At 44.7% G+C, this 24,640-nt stretch overlaps 2 protein-coding genes across 2 annotated transcripts in view; one reads left to right on the top strand and one right to left on the bottom strand.

Moving 5' to 3' along the window:
- LOC135902989 (neural cell adhesion molecule 2-like) overlaps window positions 1-24,640 on the top strand; it is a 422,685-nt gene that overhangs the window by 21,963 nt on the left and 376,082 nt on the right. The gene's annotated exons all lie outside the window — the stretch shown is intronic.
- The window catches only part of LOC135902990 (uncharacterized), a 448,955-nt gene that overhangs the window by 418,754 nt on the left and 5,561 nt on the right, over window positions 1-24,640 (bottom strand). The window lies entirely within an intron of this gene.

Below are 24,640 nucleotides of genomic sequence, written 5' to 3'. Positions count from 1 at the left end.
GAATTGATTTGCCCCGTTTTAAATAACCAGGCCGGTGTATTAGCAGATCCTGTCCTTATTCGATATAGAAGTGAGGCTTCCTCTCGGTGCAATCTCTTGGTTACGCAGGGCATATGTGGTGGAACCCAAAGCGACGCAAAGGGATTTCGAATGTCAGATTTTTGCACTTGATTACTCTTTGGAGCCTTGATTTTGGGAGGATGATAGGGCGCTGCGTAGGCAAGCGCATCAGCTTTTTCGTTTCCTGGGATACCAATGTGGGAGGGAATCCACTGAAACTTTACTGTGAAGCCTTTGTTGTTGAGTCCTTTCACGATGACTAGAGATTTGCGTGGGACCTTGAGGGATGGCAAACCACGGTATACTTGTTGTAATGCGGCCTTTGAGTCCGTGAGGACAACCACATTCTGCGGAGGCAAAGTCCTTAGTTTGCGCAGAGCAGAAGCAATTGATACGCCTTCCACAACTGTTGACGAGGCTATACAGTCCAGACGGCCAGACCACGTATATCTTAGACAGGGAATATAGAATGCAGCTGCGCAGCGGTCTTCGCCTGCCTTGACGGAGTCATCTGTGTATACTTGTAGGTGATTCGGGTAAGTCGTGTTCAGGTGTTCCAGGACTAATGACTTGGCTTCTGCAGATGTAATGCAGCTCTTTGATTGCAATCGTGGTACACTTAAGTTGCATGTGATGTCCTCGAATGTCCAAGGTGGTTGTATCCTTTCCCTCTGTCTCGAGCAGCGCAATCTTAATACGCGAAGCGTGTTCAGTGCTGCACAAAAACGTGAACTTGGCTAGTTACCTATACGTCGTAAGAGGGCTCTACCGGGCGTAGACTCACCCAATCGTAGTAGCTGGATCATGAGAGCCTGGAAAGCCTGAAGTCGTAGAGGGCGTGACTCAGCTTCGTAGAGCACTTTCTTGTTTGACGCTGGCTGAGGGACTACAAGGCAAAGTCGGATACCTTTTCTGTGGATAGCTTCTAAGCGCTCGTATTGGCTGTCTGAGGGTGACATCAGAGGTAGCTGATACAGGATTCGACTGGTAACCAACGCTGTATGTATCCGTAGCATCGACGTCGGGTGGTTGCCCCAGCATATGCCAGCGACTCGCTTGAGCACATGTAGCCTGGGTGACGATGACGCCACAACGTGGTCAACACCGTTGCGCCAGAATAGCCTGTGGGCTAAGGTAACATGAAGAAATCGGACGTTGATGACTTGTCGAATCTGGTATCCGTCCAAATTCACCGTCAAGCGTGTAACTTTTCTTTGCACTCCAAAAAATAGTACGAATGATGATTTCTCTGCTGATAGTGATAATACAATCGTTGCCAAGTGGCCCTGAATGGCTTTTACTGCTCCCTGGGCAGCTCGTGTGAGGCGGCGATGCCGGTAGCCGGAGACCCCTATGCAGACATCATCGGCATATATAGATATCTTCACTGGTGTTCGATGGTTTAGTACTCTTAGGAGGCTATTCATGGCAATCTTAAATAATAAATAAAACACTCCCCTGTGGCACGCCGCGAAATATACGTATTTCATCGCTCAAAGTGTCGCCAAAACGAACTCTGATGCGACGATCATTGAGGAACGTATGTATGAAGTGCAAGAGATGACCCGTGATGCGTATGACTTGTAACTGGCTCATGATGGCTCTTTGAGACAAGCAGTCTTACGACTGCTTGTCTCAAAGAGCCATCATGAGCCAGTTACAACCTTAGAAACATCCATGAAAACAGCAAGTGTCGACAGGTCATCCGCACTGTAATGTTCTATGCGGCTTAGCAGGTCCAGCACATTGTCCTGAGCGCTTAGACGCTGCCGAAACGCAGTCATGCACGATGGTAGTTTTCGACCCTGCTCGACGTACCAAGTGAGTCATGTGCACGCCATCTTCTTCATTAGCTTCGCTGCACACGAGGTCAGTGATACCGGTCTGTATGAGTACAGAGCTGCTGGATTCTTTCCAGGCTTCAGAACCAGTACCACCCATGCTAACTTCCATAAATGTGGGATAGCCCCACTGGCTCAGACTTGGTTAAAAAATGCCCGCAAATCACGTCGTCTTTCAACCGGTAGGGTAGTCAGCATCTGATTACTGATAAGGTCAGGTCCCACCGAAAAGCGATGTCGGAGGCTGCTCATAGCTAGTTCCAGCTCTCTGAGTGTGAAAGGAGCATCCATTAGAGACGACGATAGCGGTGGAGGCGGGTTGGTTGTGCCGGCTGACCTGCCGGAAGAGTAGATTTCAGCGAAGGCATTCGCAAGACAAGCGAGTGTCTTGCCTAACTCCAATGCTAGGGCTTCAAATGGCTTGTTGGTCGAAAGTTTCCAGCAAGGTTATTAACGACCCACCATATCCTTGGAACTGGCGGGAAGACCGATAGGCTGGCACAAAATGATGCCCATTGATCTCTTCTTAGTTTCCTTGTGTGACATCGAATCACTGCGTTAATCCTGTTATATATAGTCTTCATTGGTGGGTCACCCTTCGTCCTCATCAGCCTCCGTTCCGCTCTTCTACGGGCAGCACATAGATTTTTGAGCTTTAGATCCGGAGCTGGGAAATGGTCGGGTAGCTTCAGCTCAGCGTAGCCAATCTCTTGCTACGTAGCATGTCCGCGAACAGGTCTCCAGATGATACGCTTAGGTCGTCCCTGTACGTATCCCAATGCGTCACAGGACAGGATCTTCGGCTGTTGGTTCTATATCTAGCAATGTTAACGAAGACAGAAAAATGATCACTGCCCATTCTATTTTTACTAGTCGTTGACGATGCGAGGATGTCCGTTGAGTGTAACGTCAAGTGAATGCCACTGTAAGAGGCCGGTGGTCGAAAAACCGTTGGCTGTTTGTCAATTACCACGCAGAGTCCCTCGGAGTTTAAAGCACTAACAATTTGCTTTCCACGTGCATCAATCATCTTGTCGCCCCAGAGAGTATGGTGCGTGTTAAAGTCCCCACATATAATCCTCGGAGCTGGGCAGCGGCTGCAGATGTCTCTTATAATTTCTCCTATCGAGACCTTCAGGCGAGAGCTCACGTATACGGAGGCCACGCTGAGTCTTCGGTTTCTCAGCCGCACTTGTACAGCAGTGACTTCCAAAGCACTGCTGCAAAGGTCTTGAACTGGTAGAAGGTAATGTGGTATTTCACGTCTCACATATAGCATGGCGCTTCTGTTCGGAAATGTCGCAATACTTTGGTTTCCATGTGCGACATAACCAGCAATTGATCTGCAACTTTGAAGACCAGCTTCGGACAGGGCCAACAATGGCACAGGCATGTTGCGCAAGAAAGGCGACAGTTCAGCTAAATGGCACGCAAGACCCATACAGTTCCATTGCATAATAAGTGGCACCAGTGGACGAGATGGTGAACATTGTGTCATGACCGCATACATATTTCTAGGTGCTTTAAAAAGAGGCAGAGCTTAGAATCACGGACTCGAGAGCCAGGACTACTTCGAGCATTTCCTTCATCGAGCTCGCCGGCATCTTCTCTATGTGTGATCGCAAGGCCTTGAAGAGAGCACGTAGCACCTGCTCACATTACTCCTGTGGAGTTTTTTCATCGCAACGCGATTGGGGTCGCTGCAGTGCAGACATATAACTTCGCTGTTCCGGTTGTTCAGCAGTCTTCTCGTCTACGGGGCCTCTGTTCATTGATTTGACTGCTTTAGCCGGTCCGCTGCCCGATGGCACCACTGTGTCCTGGATTCCTGGAGAAGGCTTCAGGCTTGGAAAATCAGTTTCACTCTTTGAGCTCCATTTGATTTCGCCTGACTCTCTGCGACGCTCCGTCTTTTTCTTCGTCATATTTTTCTCATCCTTTCCTGTTGGCCGCAAGATAAACGTTTCCTTACGCTTTATTGACGCTACCCGCGTAGGACACGTGCTATAACTAGCTGGATGACCACCACTACAGTTTGCACATTGAAAGTTCTCGCTGTACGCGCATGTTTTGAAATCGTGCGGTCCTCCACATCTCTTACACCGCTGCTTACAACGGCAGTACCTGGCCACATGTCCATAGCGCTGACATTTGAAGCACCGAGGTGGTGTCTCAACGTGGTCAATGGTTTCGTGTCTTGTGAAGCCCAAGTTGACCTTGTCTGGACGGTCTGTGTTAGGAGCGAACGTAAGAACCACGGAGCTGGTTCGCCTGGACTCTCAATCGGATTCAGAAATTCGAACGCGTAGCGTGACTCTCCTTGCATGGTAAACACTTGTGGCTTTAGGTATACCAACAGTTTCTCGTCAGTGTACCACTTCGGTACTCCTCTAATAATGCACGTGTTTTGCAGGTACGAATTGGGCACTCGTGCTGGGATTGCAGTCCCTGAGATTGACTTGCAGCTGAGAAGGGAATTCACATGCTCTTCTGTCTGTACATCTAGAAGCAGGGCTCCTTAAGCAGTAAATAGGCTCCTAAGTGGGGATGCGCCAAGAACTTTTTCAATTGCTGTAGACAGAACAATGGGATTTACTTTTTTCAGGTCGGATCCTTCTGTGGCAGGGGTAACAATCACTGGGATTCCGACGGTCCTCTTCTTGCGGTGACGCACAAGCCTGAAGCCTTGATCGTCCAAATCTGTGATGTCAGCTATGTCACAATCGTCAATAAGCGTAGACTCGTCGTCTGTTTCTGTAGCCTTGTATCGCTTACAGTCACGGTTGCTCTCAGGGTCAGTCGGTGGCCTCTGGTCCGGTGTCAGGTGAAGCGCAGTCATGACGGAGCTCTCGCCGCTACCAGATCGGGCTCTTCTGCAGGCTGCTATCGAAGCGACGGGAGCAGGATGCGTTGTTGGGCAAGTTGGTTCATAGTAATTGGGAACATTGGTTGCACTTACTAGGCAATCACATGAAAGAAGACAGGACAGGCGCAAACTAACAACAGATTTATTCGAGAAAAAAACACTTATATATCACACAATGCCAGCGCAGGCGCTTCAGGGTATCAGCAGCATAATCAGAAAAAACCAATGGCGTGGCTTACCTAAACATACTATCTAAGAAACGTGCCTCCCTATTGTAGAGCATGACCGATGTGTCACTGATACATGCTTGTCCCTTTTTTTTATGTAATATGATTCAAGAAGTTCTCGTGCTTTGTCATTATGGCACTTGCGCAGGATCTTAACTTGGTCGAGCAGAGGCCTGCATTTGTGGTCTAAGCAATGCATCGGTAAATGACGTTGCTCCCGGTTAATAATTGATCTTTCGTGTTCTCGGATTCGCACGTTTAAACAACGGCCCGTCTGGCCTATGTAGGTTTTGCCGCATGTCAGGGGAATCTGATATACAACGCCAACTTGGCAATCTAAATAGGTGTTCTTGCGTTTCATGCCGCAGCCACCTTGCTTCTTTCTGGCATGATGTCTCCCAATGCGGGCGCAAAGGTGACTCAGCTTGCAGCTTGATTACTCAGCTTGATTACATAAAAAAGAAGGGACAAGCATGTATCAGTGACACATGGGTCATGCTCTACAATAGGGAGGCACGTTTCTTAGATAGTATGTTTAGGTAAGCCACGCCATTGGTTTTTTCTGATTATGCTGCTGATACCCTGAAGCGCCTGCGCTGGCATTGTGTGATATATAAGTGTTTTTTTCTCGAATAAACCTCAGTTGTTAGTTTGCGCCTGTCCTGTCTTCTTTCATGTGATTGTCTAGTAAGCGCAACCAATGTTCCCAATTACTAAGAAGCGACGGGAGGCGAAGGCTCCCCCCCCCCACCCCCGGCCTCCGGTAGGGAAGGTACCTTGGCGAGTCGTCCGACGTCTTCGACAAATCTATATGACAAAACGTCGAAAAAATGCAAAAACACTAGGGAGCGAGACAGCAGTGCGACAGTGTCGAACCAAACTTTTTGTCTCTATAGCTGTTTTACATGCAGAAACAATGGCAGACAGAGAACCTCTATGCATATGCCGTGAAATTGTTTCTGCATAGCCGTTTTACATGCAGAAACAATGGCAGACAGAGAACCTCTATGCATATGCAAGGAAATTTGCAAAGTTGAGTGTACAGTTTCGGGATATCTAGCAGGGGATGACATGGTCGAAGCGCTGCAGGTATTCCGGTATCCGTTCTGCATACAACGATCGAAGAAAATGTGCGTGTACGTATGAGATCCTATGCTGTGGTCGTCTCGTGCATACTTCGCCGCAAGAGCTTGGCGCCGAATCACAAGAATAGTGTTTTCTTGCAGAGTGTTTTACCGCACACGCCGGTCTATACCGACAGCAACATTCATATCCCGTGAATTTCCTAATATATCCCACGTGGCCCACAGCACTTCTGATGATGGCCGGAAGGGCAATTTGATTGAGCCTGTCCGTCTTTTTATAACACGAGTGGTTCGCCAAGCACTTTTCAATATGAGAGTGCGAAACAATTCAAGGGTCATAGCTTTTTAACGCAACGACAAATTTGCTTAAATACAAAACCAAAATAAAATAAACAGCAATAACAAAAAATACACACACTACGGCGTAACAAAATTGAAGTCAAATGTCGAACAAGCAGACGCTGCAACCGCTTAAAGGTCACAAAACGAACAAAAAAAAGTGATTTGCTGCAAACATATTTAGCGACTGCGTAAAGTATAATGACAATTAAGCATTACTGATTTAGAAATAGGCACGAGAAACGCTCAACATACTTTTTCTTGCTTGTTTTTTAACCTTCTGAAAAATACGAGAAGTCTGCAGGGTCAACGAGACTTAATCTTCACATTTTTCTTTGCCAGCGTTCATACTTTTGGAAAAGTAGATACGACTCCCTACACTGAACAGTGGATTATTAATGATGTCATGGTAGAGTTCCAGATTAATTTTGATCAGCTGGGGAGTTCTTTCACGTGTCCACAAAGCATGTCACACGAAGTGCTCATATGGCGGAATGCAAAAAAAAAAAACGCCTTGGCCGGGAATCGAAACTGCAACCTTGTGATTAACAGTGCGACGTCATATCCACTGAGCCATCATGACGCTTCAGCACAGTGAGCTCGAAAGTAAACACAGGCATTGATACACACTGCAACAAGTATGCATTTATAGAGTTCAAGAAAAACTTCGAAGAGTGAGTAATGTAAGGTTAGAACTGCGCAAAAAAAAAAAACGAGGACAAGCGGAAGGAACTCACAACACACCACGAGCGCAGACGCGGACTTCAATGCCTTGGAAATTCTTCGGACATGGCCCCAGGAAGGAACAAGGGGGCTAAAGAGTGCTTGAACTTGTAGAGGGACAATCCTGCGTTTCAGGCTATAGGCCAGAATGCGGGATTGGCAGGTGGCCACCGCGATGAGGTGCACGCATGAAATTGCTGCATCTTGTTTCGGTAGCGAACACAAAGTCTCCGCTCGTGGTGCATTATGTGTTCGTTCCACTTGCCTTCGTTTTTTTTTTCGCCGAGTTTTAACCATCCTTCACGTATGAACGAACTAGCCAGCAAGAATGTCCTACTTGAGTAATGTAAGACGCGAAAAGAAGGTTGTGCGATTGGAAAGCGTTTTCTTTTATGATACCGGCAAAAAAAAAAAGCAGTTTATTGCAGCATACTGATTTTCTTATGTTTTTTTTTGTTCTCAACCGCAGAGCAGCATCTTGCTTAGTAATGTTGCGTGACAACTTGGCATAGATCCGTCGCCTGAAGCAGTGGCAAAAAGCTCAACGGATCGAGAAACCTAGCATCATTACAGGGAGTGCTAGGCGGTAGGGCTTGCGAAACGATCAAACAACGCTGTGACCGCACTATAATCGCGCACACTTGTACTATCGCACACCACGTGGTATACTTGCACACCTATTTGTGATTACTTTCATCGTTCCTGTAGCGCTCAGTAACCTCGGCTGTTGCAGTCACCTGGTTTGGCTCGGGAAACACGCAGCCTTTGATTTTTTTTTCTTTTTTGTGAAAGCGTCAAATGGCCTATTGAGCGAAAAAGCCGGCGGCGTCTATAGAAGCAAAACGTCCCATTGGCTGCGACGCCACGTCACTAGCGCGTTCCCATTGGTCGTGACGGCACGTCATGAATGCGCCTCCTCGCTCGTAACGCTGGCTCGCGCTTGCTGGATCGGGCCTCAACGGAGTAGAATCGCAGGGGTGAATCTCCGCATGGCTGTCATTGGCTGTTTTTGAGGAGACGCTCTTGCGACGCTAGGGCCAAGGTCCCCTTCAGTTACGGCCCTAGCATGAGCGCGATACTTTGGCAAAATGGCGGCGCACACGATTGTTTACGTTGCCATGGCAACAGAAACAGCAGGCACGCGGCAACTCCTCACCCTAGCGCTCTTTGTTTTTATTATGACGACTCGCTCCTCTTCCTCTCCACCCTTTCCCATGCCACGCGCGCCTTTACTTTTTCTTACTTCTTGCCTGTCCGTGATGCGTACTCTAGTTTTTTTTTTTTTTTTAATCGCGCGCGCGCATGTGAACTGGCGCGTGGTGCGCCGTGGGTTCTTTATGCGTTAGCACGCACGCAGTCTTGTCCATACTTTGAGTATGCCAGCATATGCCAGAACATATATAAATTTCCCTTCCAACACAACAGATCTTTGGCCTCGTTTTATTGGCTTCCGTTTCCGAAAACAAATATTTTCGCATAACTTGGCATGATGCACACTCAGAAAATAAACAAAAGTGAAAAATGCATGACAAGTACATGATTACTAAGCAACACAAAAGTTCACAGACTGTGAAATAACAAAAAAAAAACTAAAGAAAACGTGAAGGCCATTTCATGTACACACATATAAAAGATTTTTATATAATTCCCCAAAGACCAAAGTGTAGAAGAGCTTCTGATGTGCGCACTGAGATATTGCACAAAAAACTGGACGACATGTATGACATAGTCATGACAACAAAAGAAAGGGAAAATTCGCTGGTGATGGCAAAAACAATGACGCACAAGATACCTAAAAAATAGAATAAAGTGCTAAGATTGATTGACAGTCATAAAAAAAAAGCTTACTTACAAACGTTCATAAAGGTACATGAAATGCGTGACATGTTCATTACTACTGAACAAAATGAAAAAGACTTGGCAGAGCAAAAATAACATTGTACTAAAAACGGAAATACAGGTTATCACATTATTTTGCACTTGGCCACAACTTGAGTAATGGTGGCAAGGGGGAAGACAAGGTAGTCGGCTTTATGAACAGCACATATAAAACATTGGCAGAAAGGCCTATTCCTCAATCAAAGACCACGTAAAATAAGCCAACAACACGACTTTTCTTTCACCCCGAATGCAATGCTTAGCAGCAAAATTACGTCACCTAAGGCACTAAGTCGTACCTACTGGGCACTCCTTTGTGTAATAAATACGAACTGCAAAAATCTGCATTTAGGACACTTGCAATGCTCATGCTTTCCAGAAGAAAAAGAAAAAGCGTATCTTGTCTACACATGAAGGTTGTTCGCGCAGTTTTCCCATCGGCGATTACTGTGATAATAAACCAACACGAAGAGTAATTTTTCAGCCAGCTGTTAGTACGTTTGTACAACGTGACACACAGAAAAAGCACTGAGGGCGAAATTGAAAGCTCGGCAAGTTACTGAAGTTGCCGAATGAGACTTGGCACAGAAAAACCTAAGTCATAGACCAGGTGACAACGAGGAGGAACATCTATTTTTCAGCTTTCTCTACCGGTAAGAGGGAAGTGTAGCACAATCAAGGCGCAACGACGTCCGGAGACTGATGGAGCACACACGTGGACAGGCCCGTGTTCGTGTACATGCGCCTTCTGATGTCCTTGGATCTGCGCGCTCACCTGTTGTCTTTAGGCACCCGGCAAAACCTTGCCGGGTTTTTTTTTCGAGGTATTCGTGCACCACTGCACGATGTACGAGCGGCGCGAGTCGTGAAACGGGTGAAACATCGCGGAGCACAAGCACAGAGCTGTCAAGGACCACGAACCCGGCGAAAATTCCCACGCCGATCAACGCACAGCAGCACACGCTTCCCGATAACAGCATATAACGAAACATGAAACGTCATGCAGCTGCTAAGCTGTCACCGGGCCGGCGGGGGCGCGCGGAGACTGTCGAAGGTGAGGGAGTTGCGAGAGAGGGCAAGGGTTGACGAGTTTAGAGCAGGGGCAAAAGGGAATGGCTGCCTGGATCGGTGCGCGCGGGCGCGCGCTGATCTAGGAGGTCGTACAAGGGAAACGGATTTGCTTTCCCGCCCTCCTGATCGATGGCGCCAATTACCTCTGCCACCGGGATGGCCAAGTTTTTGAGGCCGGGCAGAACAGGCAAAAGGGAACACTTGCTGCCGCGGTATTGCATGAGGGGAGAGCGCATCGCCGCGACGCCACGTCATTCTCACTCTCGCCCTCGGAAGCCTGTCTTATTCGCGCGTTTCTTGCATGCGCAAGCTCTCGTCTGCGTTGTAACTGCGCCTCGGTAATGCCAAATCAAACCGCTCCAAGCGTCTCAACGCGCTAGCTTGCCCGCCATGAGTTCATAACTTGCAGGATCACTCAACGGTGTTGAATTCGACATTGTTTCTTTGCATTTACAGCTGATAAGAAGGGCGTAGGTGTCCTCAGATTTTTTTTTTCTTTCTCGAAGCAGCCCGAAAATAGGCGCGACAGGAACCTACCCAAATACCGCAATGTGCCTTGTATGAGCCAAAGAATATTATGCATTAAATACGCTAACTTGAGAAGTTTTCTTGTTATGTGTTGTTAAGGTTAAATTAAATTCTGGGAATTTACGTACCAACATCATGATATTGTTATGAGCAGTAATATGATTATGAGCACGCAGTAGGGGGGAGGGGGAGGGGGTAGGGACTCCGGATTAATTTTGACCAGCTGGAGTTCTTTAACGTGCACCTAAACCACGGTAAACGGGCATTTTTGTATTTTGACCCCGTCAAAATGCGCCCACCTTGGCCATTCTTTTTGTTGTTGTCGCTGTTAAAGTCGATCTTTCTAATGAAAGACCATTGCCCAGGGCTAAAGCAGTAATCTTTAAAGCTCGATTCTGACTGAATCCTCCATTCGAAAATGAACGGCCGTAACTTTCCAAATCGTCTCCGCGCGCTAACTAAATCAAAGTAGCAAATTCTCCTCTGTAGGTTTTATTCGCGCACACCTCCCGTTACGCTTATACAGCATGTTCAAGCCCTACCAGGCCGCCGGTACGCAATGTAAATGCTGCACAGTTCCACTGCATCGCCCATCGTTCCTGTTTCAGGCAGATGAATCCACGTCGCAAATTAGCTCCGAATTACAGCTCATTGAATGCATAAACTAACCGTGCTCTCGCTTGCGGCATAAGTCTTGCATAATTCTGGGAGCATACGCTTGAGGAGGAGCTGAGATTGTGCCCGACCGTGATCTTCTCCAATTTATCGCATTAGCCCTTGTAATATTAGGGTGAAGCAAAACGCTCTACTCTTATTTCGCAATAATTTTGTTCCAATGGCAATATCCAACATTTCCCTTATCCGCCCCTCTGGTTGCCATAACGCTTCATCGTTTATATGGAGGGTGTCCGAACTATCATGTACCAATATTTAACTATAAGCAAATGCCACAGAGCTGGACAGAACCCAGGTAATGTTTTCCTTCGCTTGGAGATACTCAGGTTATATTTTGCATTCCAACTAATTAAATAATTAGTCTTAATTATTTAATCAACTCCTCAAATATTCTATCAGATGAAAAATGTCAATCAGAAAATTGTAGAGCAACAGGAACATGAACAACATGAGCAACATGCAGCTTTCTGCTGCATAATACGGGCTACATAAAAGTGTTTTTCCGAGTACGAAAGAAGCCCGCGAATACACGTGAAGTGCCTCGAGCGGCCAGTCGTGGGGCAATATATATATGCAGCATAAAGTGCATACACAGAGCTCTGGGGGTTGTACGGTGTGCAACACAACAAGTACTTGAATCACATGAAGAATAAGAGGATCGGAGGGGATACATTTTTTTTAGTTACAACCATAGGTCAGCAAACTCACTGATGAGTGGACTCACTCAGATCAACCCGTTAGCGTTAGTCTGAGCGAACTCTACTGACTAGAATTTCGGTGAGTCCCAGTTCGAGTGAGCCGTAAACAAAAAATATATTCTGTGAGTGAGTCTGAGTGAGTTGCGTTTTCTTCGGCTGACCTATGGTTACAACCATACGAAGAAACAGACAATGAAGCTAGAGAAATCATAGCAGAAGTAAACTGTTATGCTTAACTGCAATGTAGAATCCATAAGGCAAGGGGAAATGAAAGTAGACCAACAGGTTACTTGCTGCAGGTGGGAGCCGAAGTCAGGTCTCCCGTATTGTGTGCGCGGTGCTTTACCAATTGAGCTACCGCAGCGGCCATCCTGCCGCCCATTTTCTCGGGCATTCATTTTCTCGGGGGCTTACTGTTTGCGCAGGTCCTGTTAGTCCGTGGTCACCAAATATGTCGTGAAGAACGACGGGGCGCACATGTTGACCTCGATAGGCCGCCGGAGACGCCAGACAGTACATGTCCACAGTGTGTCAGGAATCGGATTTAATCTGCCGAACGCTGGCCAATGATAGCGAATGCTGCACGGAGCACCGGCGCTTGTGAGGATGCGAGCGTCCACAACTAATTCGAGATTGCTGCTGTCGCTATACTCGCAGGGAACTTTCTGTGGCAAGGAAGGGAAAGCTACGGAGGCGTAGCTTCTTTGCGTGGGTTACAGCGTTGCTGCGCCAAGTATTGCGGCGGCGCTTCACAGCGCTTTTGGTTTCTTCGTGCAGATATACTGTAAGTAGGGGTGAGGGGGAATCAGCGTGGCTTTCACGCATTACTGTTTAGCATTTGCCGGAAGGCGGAAGAGGAATGCACAAAAAATAAGTCAAATCTAACCCTCAGTGATCTATCTCTTTTTGTTATGACAGCTCTTGTAAATAAGATGTCTGTCTTCTTTTCCCCAATTTAATGTAACGCGGATAAGAATGTGGACTTTGTATTTGTATAGGGTGGGGGGGGGGGGGGACTGTATTTGGGCGCGCTTTGCCTCCGTAGCTTTTTGCCACAGAAAGTTGTCCGCGAGTATACATTGCTGTCTCAGCTGCACACATAGCAACGCGCCTACCACTGACATGTCGCTTAAGCGTCGCTTGCTCAAGAGAAAATTGCGACGAGTTAGCGACCTCCACAAACAGTGCAAACGCACACTGTCGCGCACCGTTATTGCGACGTAGAAAAAGGTACTGAAGGCCGTACACGTACATAGTGAATGTTTTGCAACATAAATCGAGACTCGAAGGCTACTCTTGGCCACATGATTCGGATCAAAGTTCTTGTGCTTTTGTAGATGCCACCATGCAGTTTTCGCAACTGCAACACCAATGAACTGACTTTTTTTTAATCAGATCTAGAAACATAGAAAGGCAGACTGCGGAGGTTTACATATTATAAGACTATATGTCAGTCTAAGCGTGGCCATTGTGAAAGAGGCTGATCGACGCGAATCTGCGTGCGCGCTGAGCAACGTTCTAAATATTGATTCTCAAAGAAATTGTTCGGTATAGGGAGCTGTAAAAATAAATCTGCACGTAATTTTACATGTTTTAGTAGATGACATAAGATGATCGTTTATTTATTTATTTATTTATTTATTTATTTATTTATTTATTTATTTATTTATTTATTTATTTATTTATTTATTTATTTTTCTTTCTCTCTCAGACAATGTAAGAGAAGAATAAAGCAAAATTCAAAGTGGTTAACCAGAGGGGAATATCCTGTTTTCTACCTTGCATTGGAGAAGAAGGAAAAGGCGGGATAAACAGTACAAATGATGAGGGAAAATACACCGTCAGGGTGAGTGCAACACAAACGTGATAAAAACAAAACAACCACGCTCAAGTGATCTAGTCGTTAGCGAAGGCCAGCTGTCGAATGAAGCGCACCATGTTTTATGTTGAATCGGTTTTGCGATTCCTTTCTTCTGTCCACGAAAAGATATTGGCTTGAGGAGCGTTTCTCTACACGAGGGATGCCAGCACTGCACTTAGTGCATCGAGCACGTGCATAGCACATTGAGCCAAAGTAGAGTGCTGGTTGGCTAAAAGCTCACCGATGACGACCATGAATGCGTGCAGAAGGGATAAAACTAAACGATATTGAATTGAATTGAATTTTATTCTCCTTGAACAAATACACAAGGAAGGAGCAGCCACAAAAAGCTACTGAGATTAGTAGCTTGACGAGGTGGCTGCCCCTTTACACAGCAGCAGCAGCAGTAGTTATGAAACAATTTTCTTACAAATGACTGCTTTCATACATATGCACGGACAAAGATTGCACAGTGGAACATAAGCATTTTGCAAAATACAAAAGAAAACTTCACATTAATGAGCAAAATATACGAAAACAGATGAACAAATGCATCATAGTTCACAGGAACTCATCTCGCATTGTTTTTTTGGACAACTGTGACACATCTACACATTTGTGGGCAAAATTATTGAGCAGAGCTGGGAGAGTAAAAGCGATTGATTGTTTCGCATAGTTGTTTTGAGGTGTAGGTATGTGCCAAATATTATGGTGACGCGTAGGGTATACGGCAATATTTTCTCTTAATTCTGAAATCTCGCTGTAGAAAGAGTTGTTCTTTTTTGTGGCCGAACAGTATGTCTGGAGTAAACGATAATTATAAAAATCATTGATATTTATAACCTTAAACTGTTTAAAAAGGTGCTGCGTGTGAGAATCATATGGGACGTTTGCAATTATTCGCATAAACTTCTTTGAAACTTGAAAAATATGAAACTGGCATCTCGTTAAATGGAGTACTGTGCGCCAGAATAGGGGCAGAACACTGCAACTCCTTGGCGACGGATACGTAGCAGCACGCTGCCTTAGCTTCACTTTCATCTTCTCTGTATTCGGTGTCCAAAATGAAATTTAAGAATGCCGTCTTTAGTCACCGATGCAACAGCTCTATGTCTGTTCGTGGCGTAATATTCATTAATTGTTCCTGCGTTATGTACGGCACATAAAAACGGGGACGGCAAGAACACCGACAAGGAAGGGGAGCCCAAACCCGACGCGGAGACATCGTCTAAGCACGTAGTATGGTAAAACTAAAGCTGTATACTCGTGCTGACATGTGTTGAGGCGCAGAACTACTGCCAATGTATACCTCTCGCGCCTATTGCTAGCGACACAGGATGATCATCTTTAAGTTTTAAGGAATTCTTGTCCCTGAGCTGAATTGCTCGAAGAGGCGGTAATTTCTAGCACGAGAAATTCAAGCACATCTTCAACTAAATACCCGAAACTTGCTAAATCACTTCCTAATTAGTACAGCACATATTGCAATTTAAGAATTGTAATCGGCAGCTTGGAAGACGTATGCACTTGAAATGAATTTCCAAGATAACACCGGTTTCAAGATATTTCCAAAAGTGTGGGACGAAATACATGGGCGTTACAGTTACTCTTGTGCTTCAATGCGTAAAAGAGCGTTTTCTTGAAAAAGTAAGCGGCACAACAGTGCATTTTTACGGCGACTTTGACGGCACATATATCCAAACTGGCGTCATTCTGAAAATTATTTCTAAGTGGCTGCGCCTTGCAAACTTATCGGCTACAATTCGTAAATTATACAACATGTGCCGTAAAGTTATTAATTAAGTATATGACTAGGGAATGTTTCTTACTAAGTCGACTGTGTGTTTCGCTTTCTGGTGCAAGTAATGTCCGCCTCTTTGAATAATTCAGCCCAAGGACTAGAATTATGTTATCTGCAACAGGGGATCCGTAAAAATTCCGTAAAACTTAAAAATCATCACTCTGTCTATGGTTAACACGCGATGATCCACCGAACGTGACAATAGAAGGCCGCTTGTTTTGTCCAACAGAATACGCACCGCGAGTTGTCGTGCATGAGCCGGTGTAGTACAATGCGACACCCCTCGCCTCGATTCACGCAGTGCGACTTCGACACTCCGGCTACTCGGCTGGTATGTGCAGTGACTTCACGCAAATGGCGTCACCATGAAAAGATGACCAACTTCCATAGACAACTCTCATTCTTCTCCAGTAGCATCCTCGGGGGGCGTAACTAAAGTGCCAACTTGATCTCGTTTTCTTTTTTCCTTCTTTTTGCAGTCGCAAAAGCCGCCTCATTCCGGAAACAGCCTCGACAACTCACCTCCCTCCCTGCGCCTCAACTACACAGCGACTGCCATAAACCTAGGCGCAAAGGGAGACAGAAAGCAGAGAGATGTAAAAAAAAAAAGTGGGGGAGGTCGACGATGGGTCATTTGCATAAGTATGCAGAGCCCCAGAAGAGCTTAGCGCGTTATAATGGGCGAACACGGTAACCTGATGACAGAAACTCTCGGAAACGCGTTTATTTTTTCTCTCGTTTCACCGGCACAGTTTCTAAACCTACTTTCTTCTGCTACGCAGTCCACTTAACGGAGATAGTGCTGTAGAAGAAAACAGTGGAGAAAACCACAGCCAAGGCTTTGACGCCGGTGTAAGCCTATCTAGAGTGCACGTTCTCGGGCCCTGCGCAGACGGCGACAGTGCTCTGGCGACTACCAGCTCTGGGTGAGAACAGCAGAGCTGCCCGGTTTTATTCGGAAACGCATCGTTGAAGCTCATTTCTTATTTCGAATTGCATAGGCCCACGAAGTAAACATTACACATTAGAAACTGCAAGTGGGAGGCAATGCATTATATCATTCAAATATTCACAAGCTGTTAGCACATTCAGCCGATAAGCTCACATTCTTTACCACATACTATACGCGTATACTGAAGTCGTGATGATTCTTTCAGTTATCCCTATAATCAAATCAGAAGTAAAACCAATTGTAGGTGCTCCCAGTTGGGTGAGCGACCGGTGTGCGCTGTTCGTCCTTACGCTCCATCATGAAACAAAACAAAATACTGATCAAATCGCACCCTAATGCCACAGTCGCATCAAGCAAAATTTATTGGGATAATCAATTCTAAGAAATTAAACTCTTAAGGAGTGAGAGCAACGGGCAGTTGTTTCATTAGGGATTGAGAGAATGTCGTCACCACCAGAAAAAAGCAAAGAAAGGCAACATGACAATATGGAGGAAACTACACCCTGCACAAGTACTCCGGTAGACGCCAGCAGACAGAGAGAAACAAAGAGAAAGGTATCGGGAGGTTAAGCAGACGTCATATTCTCTTTACTACCCTGTACTGAGGATGGGCAAAATGGGAGGATAAAGCACGAAGGAAAATAGAAAATACAATAGGTCAGGAGGCGCACAACCCAGGCGCGAAATAAACAACAACCCGTTGAAATGCGTAGTTGTTGGCAAAGGCAGTAAACTTCAAAGAAAGTGTCCGACATTTTGTGCTTACAATCGATGATGGTCATTCTTGAAGCCTTCCCATTAGACAGTGGCAAGTAGGGACGATATAATAGGAGGAGAATAGCGGTGGTGGGGACGACTGAGACGTGTCGAACCCTTTCTGTAACATAAATGAAAAGCTATTTGGACATTTCACCTTGAGCTGCTTGGGGGATATCATACGAGGTGTCACATTTGACCATATCTTTTGTGGTTCTGATAATTCCACGAATCGATAAACAATTTCTGACGCTCCTGCAGATGAGTTTATTGCAAGACTCCAACACGTTCGTATATACTGATGGATATACAACACAGACGAGCTCTAAGTCTGCGTTTTCCCTCTCAACACATAATGAAAGTAGAAGGTACCATTCGTAGCACAAGGCGTCATCTACTCCGGCAGAACTATTTGGGATTCTCCAGGCAACTAGATGCCTTGTTGGCTGCAAAGTCAATAACAGCTGGGAAATATATTTCGCCTAAAATACAGCACTGCATTCATTGACTGAATACTGCTTTTATGCCTATTACGTCTCGCTACCATATGCGGTCGCAAACAATCCCTTCATTTTCATTCAGTTCATTTCAGTTTATTTCAGTTCATTTTCCGCGCATTCTCAGTCTTATTTCTATAACTGGAAACCAGGTAGCCGACTGAATTGCGGCTGATGGGTAGTTGCAATTTCACAACTTTGTATTCGGATAGCTGGCTCTAATACATTTTACGTTACTATCTGTGTGCACTTTAAAACAAGATCATTTGCGATTATTATTATTATTATTATTATTATTATTATTATTATTATTATTATTATTATTATTATTATTATTATTATTATTATTGTTTCGTCAAATATAGATGTATATAAATTAGGGCACTTGGTTTCGCGGAGAAAAAGCAAGAAGCAGACTCCAATGATGTCACTTCGTACCTTGCCAGTTCCAAGTCGGTGTTTTATCCTTATGGTTCCAGCAGGCGTCTAGCAAAGTTCGATTTAGAGACACGTACAGTCTGTCCCATAGTTACGAGGTGGGTGGACAACAAATGCCAAACCTGTCGCACCCGTAAATTTGCATACCACAGGATCGGTATCACAAGGTATCGACATTTATTCGTCTTCCACTAATAAATGTCGGCGTCTCTAAAAGTGAAGGCCAGTATGAGTTGGTGTCAGCACACCCACTCTTTCTCCTTTCCAGCGTAAGCTGACGAACGTATCGAAGACTGCCGTGTAACATAGTCTGCTGTGCACTTCCACCCTTCCCCACGAACTTGAGAAGCGCTCCTACATTGGTAACCATTATGCGATTGGTGTAATTTACAAAATTTCTCCACCACACGGAGTTATTCAGTTAAGAAAAAAAGGGGTTTGTTACATGAAGCAGCGCAGCTCGGAGACTGTATGCAGCGTCTGGCCTGATAACCTGAAAAGAGAGCTCATCTAATCGACCTCAGAAGTGATCCAGGTATCTTTCTAAGGCTGAAAAGCGGGCTAGTTGGTTCATTCAGTAAGCCACCGTCGTATTTCGCGTCTGTCGATTGGATTTCTTTCCTAAGCATTTGTACTACTCGATATCATGGTGCGCTACTGGGACAATATGTCTGCCATCCCAAATACCAACATCGTAGTGCGATGGCGAGACAACACTCTGATCATTTCACTCGCGTGCATTGCGGTCAACCGTGCCGATCCTGGCGCACAACCCCGTCAGAGACAGCGGCCGCAGATGACAGAGGGGTAAGCTACCCTTACATCCGAGCTTCTCCGATGGCTGCTAGCTGGATGCGAGAAAAATAGAACAGCATCTTCCTGCCAACACCCGAGGGAACATAACAATTGCGAGATATTGCAGTAGCTCTGCATACGCGTTTTCACGAATACTGTGCACTATTTCTGGCGCCTTTTTTCAGCATGAGCCGTTCTTCTAAACCACTGATGTGTTTAGATATCCGCTAAAGCTTGGCGTTATAATCCTGCGTTCATCATGCGCAGCGCTTCTGTCTAATTATTACATTTAACGACATACCGTTTCTTGCAGTACTTTGTCCTTTGCGCTGCTTTTCAATCGTGCCCCTCTTACTCGTCGTAATTATCGTTTGTTGAGTATCTAAACACGGTTTTACCTGCGTTAGTGTTGCGCTCATTCGGGCTAACTAAATGTAAGAAGCGAGCTCCGCGACGAATGATGCCAAAAAAAAAAAAGCCGTGTATTGGAGGAAATCCTCTACTTTTAGGTTTTCTAGGTGCTGTCGAGAAAAAAGAAACAGAAGTTTTCATAAGGCGACATATGTATAGCAATGCAAGAATAGGTTACCTGTATACAATAAGCGTACTTAATATTTCACACACAGTTGGTTAACAAGCGGAGGATCCACTGGGAGCTAACGTTTAGCACGAATAATTGTCTTCCCGTAGACGGAGATGCCTTTGTTGAAACATTGGCTTCTCCTGAAACTTTTCTTGTTTGCTCATTTTTGATCAATTCGAGTTTCCATTTTTACATTATCAATTTTCTTGCCAATACTCACTAGGATAGTTAAAGATTGGTTGTATATCGTGAGCACGAAAATGGCATTTCGATGCGGGCATGCAAAAACCCTCACACTTGTGCCGCGTATTGGGTGGATGTTAAAGAATCTCGTGCTACACCCTAAAAATGTCCTAAAATGGCCCTAAAGGCCTGAGGGTGCTGGTTTGTTCCGTGGCTAACTCCTTTATCTTGAAGGCTATAAAGCAATTAATTGTACACGACAGCGAGCTCCAACTACAACTACGACATGAGAAACCATAGTTGACAACTGTGTGTATTCCGGTCACCTGGTTGGCCTAACAATATGTGACACGAGACTGACAGCGATAGCTGTTAAGGTTTATTTCATGCAGTTTTATTGCCCCACAAAAGGCCACCAAAAAAAGAAAATATTTGTCTGCTTCACCGACTGACCTTAACACTTAAGGATAGGAGTGTTAGCGATGAGATAAACAAGCACCCTTTATACACCCTTCATGGTATTTTGTGTGTTGGCCAAAAATATTTTGGAGCCCTCCATACAGCGTGCCCCATAATCAGACCACTGTTTTGACACGTTAAACCTCAAAATTTCATTTAAGTTAGACAAGCGCATAAATTATGTCAGTAACGTAAGCCATAATCCAAAATACGAAAGTGAAACTGTTCCAGATTCTCCTCCCGTGAAGGCGCTTCAGTATAGCTTATGCATAACTCAATGAATGGCTGACAGTGCTGCATGCGATGTCTACGGCTGCAGGGAGATCATCGAGAGCCTATTATGCAACAGTCCTGGATTTGATTTACTGGGACATTTACGATATCTAATGCATAGGGGCGACTGGACAATCTACTACTGTCCCTACAGACGTTGTTAGAACCACTTTTTTCACCGATCGTCGACCTCCAAGGCACCGGAAAAAGAAAGCTGCGCTTTTCGAGGACGATTGGCTTGTGCAAACGGCTTGGACTATACGTGCCACTGTGTGCGCGTGTACATATTCATGGCATATTTCCTTCCTCCCACTTTCTTTTCTTTCCGTTTTTGGGTTCCCCTCTCCCAGCTTAAGTTAGCCGACAAGACGATTTCTAGTTAACCTTCCTGCCTACTCTCACCTTTGCGCCTGCCGCGGTAACCCAGTGCCTATATATCGTTTCGCTGCTGAGCTTGACGTCGCAGACTGGATCCAAGCCGTGGCGGCCGCATTGCGACGGGGTCGAAATGCAAAAGCACCCGTGTCCCGTGCATTGGGGGCACATTAAAGATCCCCTGGTGGTCAAAATTAATCCGGAGACCCCCCCTACTGCATGGCCCATAAGCTAATCGCGGTTTTGGCACGTAAAACCGCAGAATGTTTTTTTTGTTTATTATTGCAAGCAGTTTCAAAAAGCGATCAGCCAATCGAATGTGACCTCTTCGGAATCGATTGAAAACTATTTCGCCATCCGGTGAAGGCTGTTCGGAAATTAATTGGTAATTAGTTTGGCAAACGGCAGAAATAAACAAAATCCAACAAGAAACCAGCAGCAGCACGATTTCATTGCAGCTACGCAGCAATGCCGAGTCGCAGCTGATGGCCAGATGCCGAACAACCCTTTGGGCTATTGCCCAAATTCCATGCAGTGTTCCTTAATTCGTTGCATTGTACATACTACACGAATTATCACGAGGTTGTGGGATCGAATCCCGGCCATGGCGGCGGCATTTCGATGGGGGCGAAATGCGAAAACACCATGTGCTTAGATTTAGATGCACGTTGAAGAGCCCCAGGTAGGCCAAATTTCCAGAGTTCCCCGCTACGACGTGCCTCATAATCAGATCGGGGTTTCGACACGGGAAACGCCAAAATTTAATAAAAATTAATAAATATTACACGGATCATCGAACACTTGCTTCACACGCTCACTCAAGAGGAAGCTTTAGCTCGAGGCCAACCCTGATTTTCCTGTTTTCCTACATGTAAAACCGAAAAATGCTTTTATTAAACAACTGTCGGACCAATTTCAATTAAAATTGAACCATATTGGAGAGCAAGGTAAGTTCCGGTGACTCTATTGAAATTGATATTGAAATTGATTTATTCATTATAGATTACAGGTTATAAAAAAGAATAATATACAGAAGGAAGTCCCATAGTCAAAGACTGTATCGGGACCTCCTGTTATTTATAAATATGAGTTTTCTGAAGCAACGAGGAGAACTGCATTAAAATCATATATAAGGAAACAAAGCAAAACAAGATTAGGAGTTGCAATAAAGCTAACGAAGGAAATTATACAATTACAAGGAGCAAATGCAGCAAAACTAAATGAACTAAACGAAATTGACAGTAACGGACAGAAAATTTTACCCGAACAAGCAATACAAACAACAACAGCAAAAAAGAATTTCAAAAATGTACATGCCCATAAATGCAACAATAGAAACAATAAAAAAAACTTCGAAATATACATGACCCTTAATAAAAAAGAAAGGTATCAGAACAGCGGAATATTTGAAGTAATAAGGGTGAAGAAAAAAAAGAGAAAGAAATAAAATAAGTTAATGATAAACATTTTGTGTCAGAATAAAATTCTTCAGATGTTTTTTAAATGTGAATTTTGAACGCGAAGTTTTGACGCAAGGTGGTATGGAATTCCAAACTGATAAAGCTCAAAAATGAACTGATTGTTTGCTATAGTTGGTGCGCACCTGAGGTAAAATGAGATTATTGTTTAAAGCGAATCTAGTGACGTTAGTGTTTATCAGGCATGTTTTAGGAATTATACGTGCAAGAACTTGATTATTCAATAACTTAAAAATAAGTATACGCAAATTATACAACACAGTTTCTTTGACAGACAGAATGTTATTAGAGTGTAGCAAAGGGGAGAGCGCCCAAGCAGAATTCTATTTACGGCCTGAAATTATTACGCACTATTGCCAAAATTGGCAAGCCTAAAAAAATTTGAAGCGCAATTTTTTACAAATGTTTAACTAAGCACCAAAACAGATGTCACAATTTTATGAAGTGCTACTGTTAGAGCAGCTTAAGGGGAGAAACTTAATATAGGAATTTACAGTTTACGTGAAATCATTACAGTGTTTATGAGGGTTCTGCAAATGTCGTACTCGGAAATTATTGGCGTACTTTAGAATGATGTACAACAAATACAATTTGTCTGCTTTGGGTGTATTGTTTTTTAGGTGCAGTTTACGGAATTGCGATATCACCACAATTTTTTATTGCCGAGTTACAGAGTTGTAAGCTTGATACTTCAATTTTTCTCAATTCGGCCATTTTTTAACAATTTTTCGTAAAAAAGCGATGGCTTAACTAGAAAATCAGCTTTTTACAATCACTATACTTTAACTTTCTCTTTCAAATGCAACAAACCAAATCAAAATCACTATTGTGGTTGCCGAGAAAAACGAATTCTCCATTCCAGTGTATTCAGATAAGAGCTCCCGAGCTAAAGCCTTCTCGTAATTCAGGCTATAGAGAAAACAGACTTTATGGGGCGCCGCTCGCCTGCTGCTGGGAGAACGACTGACCGTGGGCAACGGCACGGTCCTAGCTCTCCCTCTCCCGCACGCTAGGAACACCCAGTGGTCACAGCTAGCCTGACTTTGCCGGAATAAGATTAAACCTTCGATGTCGTGTATCGGCGTGTTGATGGCCACGGCCCAGTCTAGGAGCCCCCTTTCCCATAACCTTCAGCAAAAAGATATGCAACTCACAACATTTCGTTGTGCATATCGGCCCGTCCACTGTGAAGAACGCGGTTTGAATACAGATATGAGTTTGACGGGCGAGGTCTTCCCCTCTTTTAATATAACGTTGACTCTCGTATAACCGACGGCGGAGGTAGAGCAAGTCGCGAAGCCCACTGTGTCTGACGGCCATGCTGCAGGGTGCATGGGAAGCTGTAGCCTCCGGTGTTTTCCCACTGTAACTCATGTTCTTTTCCAACAATGGCACGAGAGACATGCTGCAGCTGGCGCAAACACAATTCAGGAGAAAGCGTACATATTTACGCCGGCATCCGTAGACTAAATTCGCGGCGGCTTTCAACGTGGAAAGGAGCACGCGTACTTCTACACAAACCGAGCGCATGCGCTGCCTCGTCATCATGCGCTGTTCGTTGCGTTGAAGGAAAACCAGCTAACGCAAGCAACTTCGTTGCTCTTCGGAAATGGTCATTACAAAGATTTTTTATCATTACGCGTATAGTAATAATGGCAATTATTTTCGTGTCTTCAAATGGGTTTGCACTGCGTTCATTCTGGAGTGACTAGTGCTTTATAGCTTAGGTTTCTTTTCTCTCCATATTTCTATGATGAACGGCCAATGTCAATTGCATGCAGATTTATTCCGCACTCCTACACCACTACGTAAAGATCCTTATGGGGCGGCATCTTTGCTGTTGAAGTTGAATATTTATTGAGTTTTAGTGTACATACAGAAGTGGGCACATTTGTCATGCAGAAAGAGGTCCCATAGTGAAACACTTTAAGGGCACCTCTTATATTGTGTTACAAAGAACAATAAAAAACTATTAAACAGTAAAATCAAAATATAGTACGGAAATATTTCTTTACAAATACCAGCAGTTAACATATTACACAAACAATAACACAGTATTAATACTTAAACAAAATAATTATTTAGTACAAAACCAGAAAGCTCAGACTTATCTGAAAAATTACCTTATGATGAAACCTTGCTATGGGTGACAAATAAAATCACAAAGCAGACGTTTAAATGACGACACAGAAATAGCA

The sequence above is a fragment of the Dermacentor albipictus genome, chromosome 1 (assembly GCF_038994185.2).
Source record: "Dermacentor albipictus isolate Rhodes 1998 colony chromosome 1, USDA_Dalb.pri_finalv2, whole genome shotgun sequence".
Taxonomy (NCBI): Eukaryota; Metazoa; Arthropoda; class Arachnida; order Ixodida; family Ixodidae; genus Dermacentor; species Dermacentor albipictus.
The sequence above is the reverse complement of the archived record's forward strand: the minus strand, read 5'-3'. Positions and strand labels throughout refer to the sequence as shown.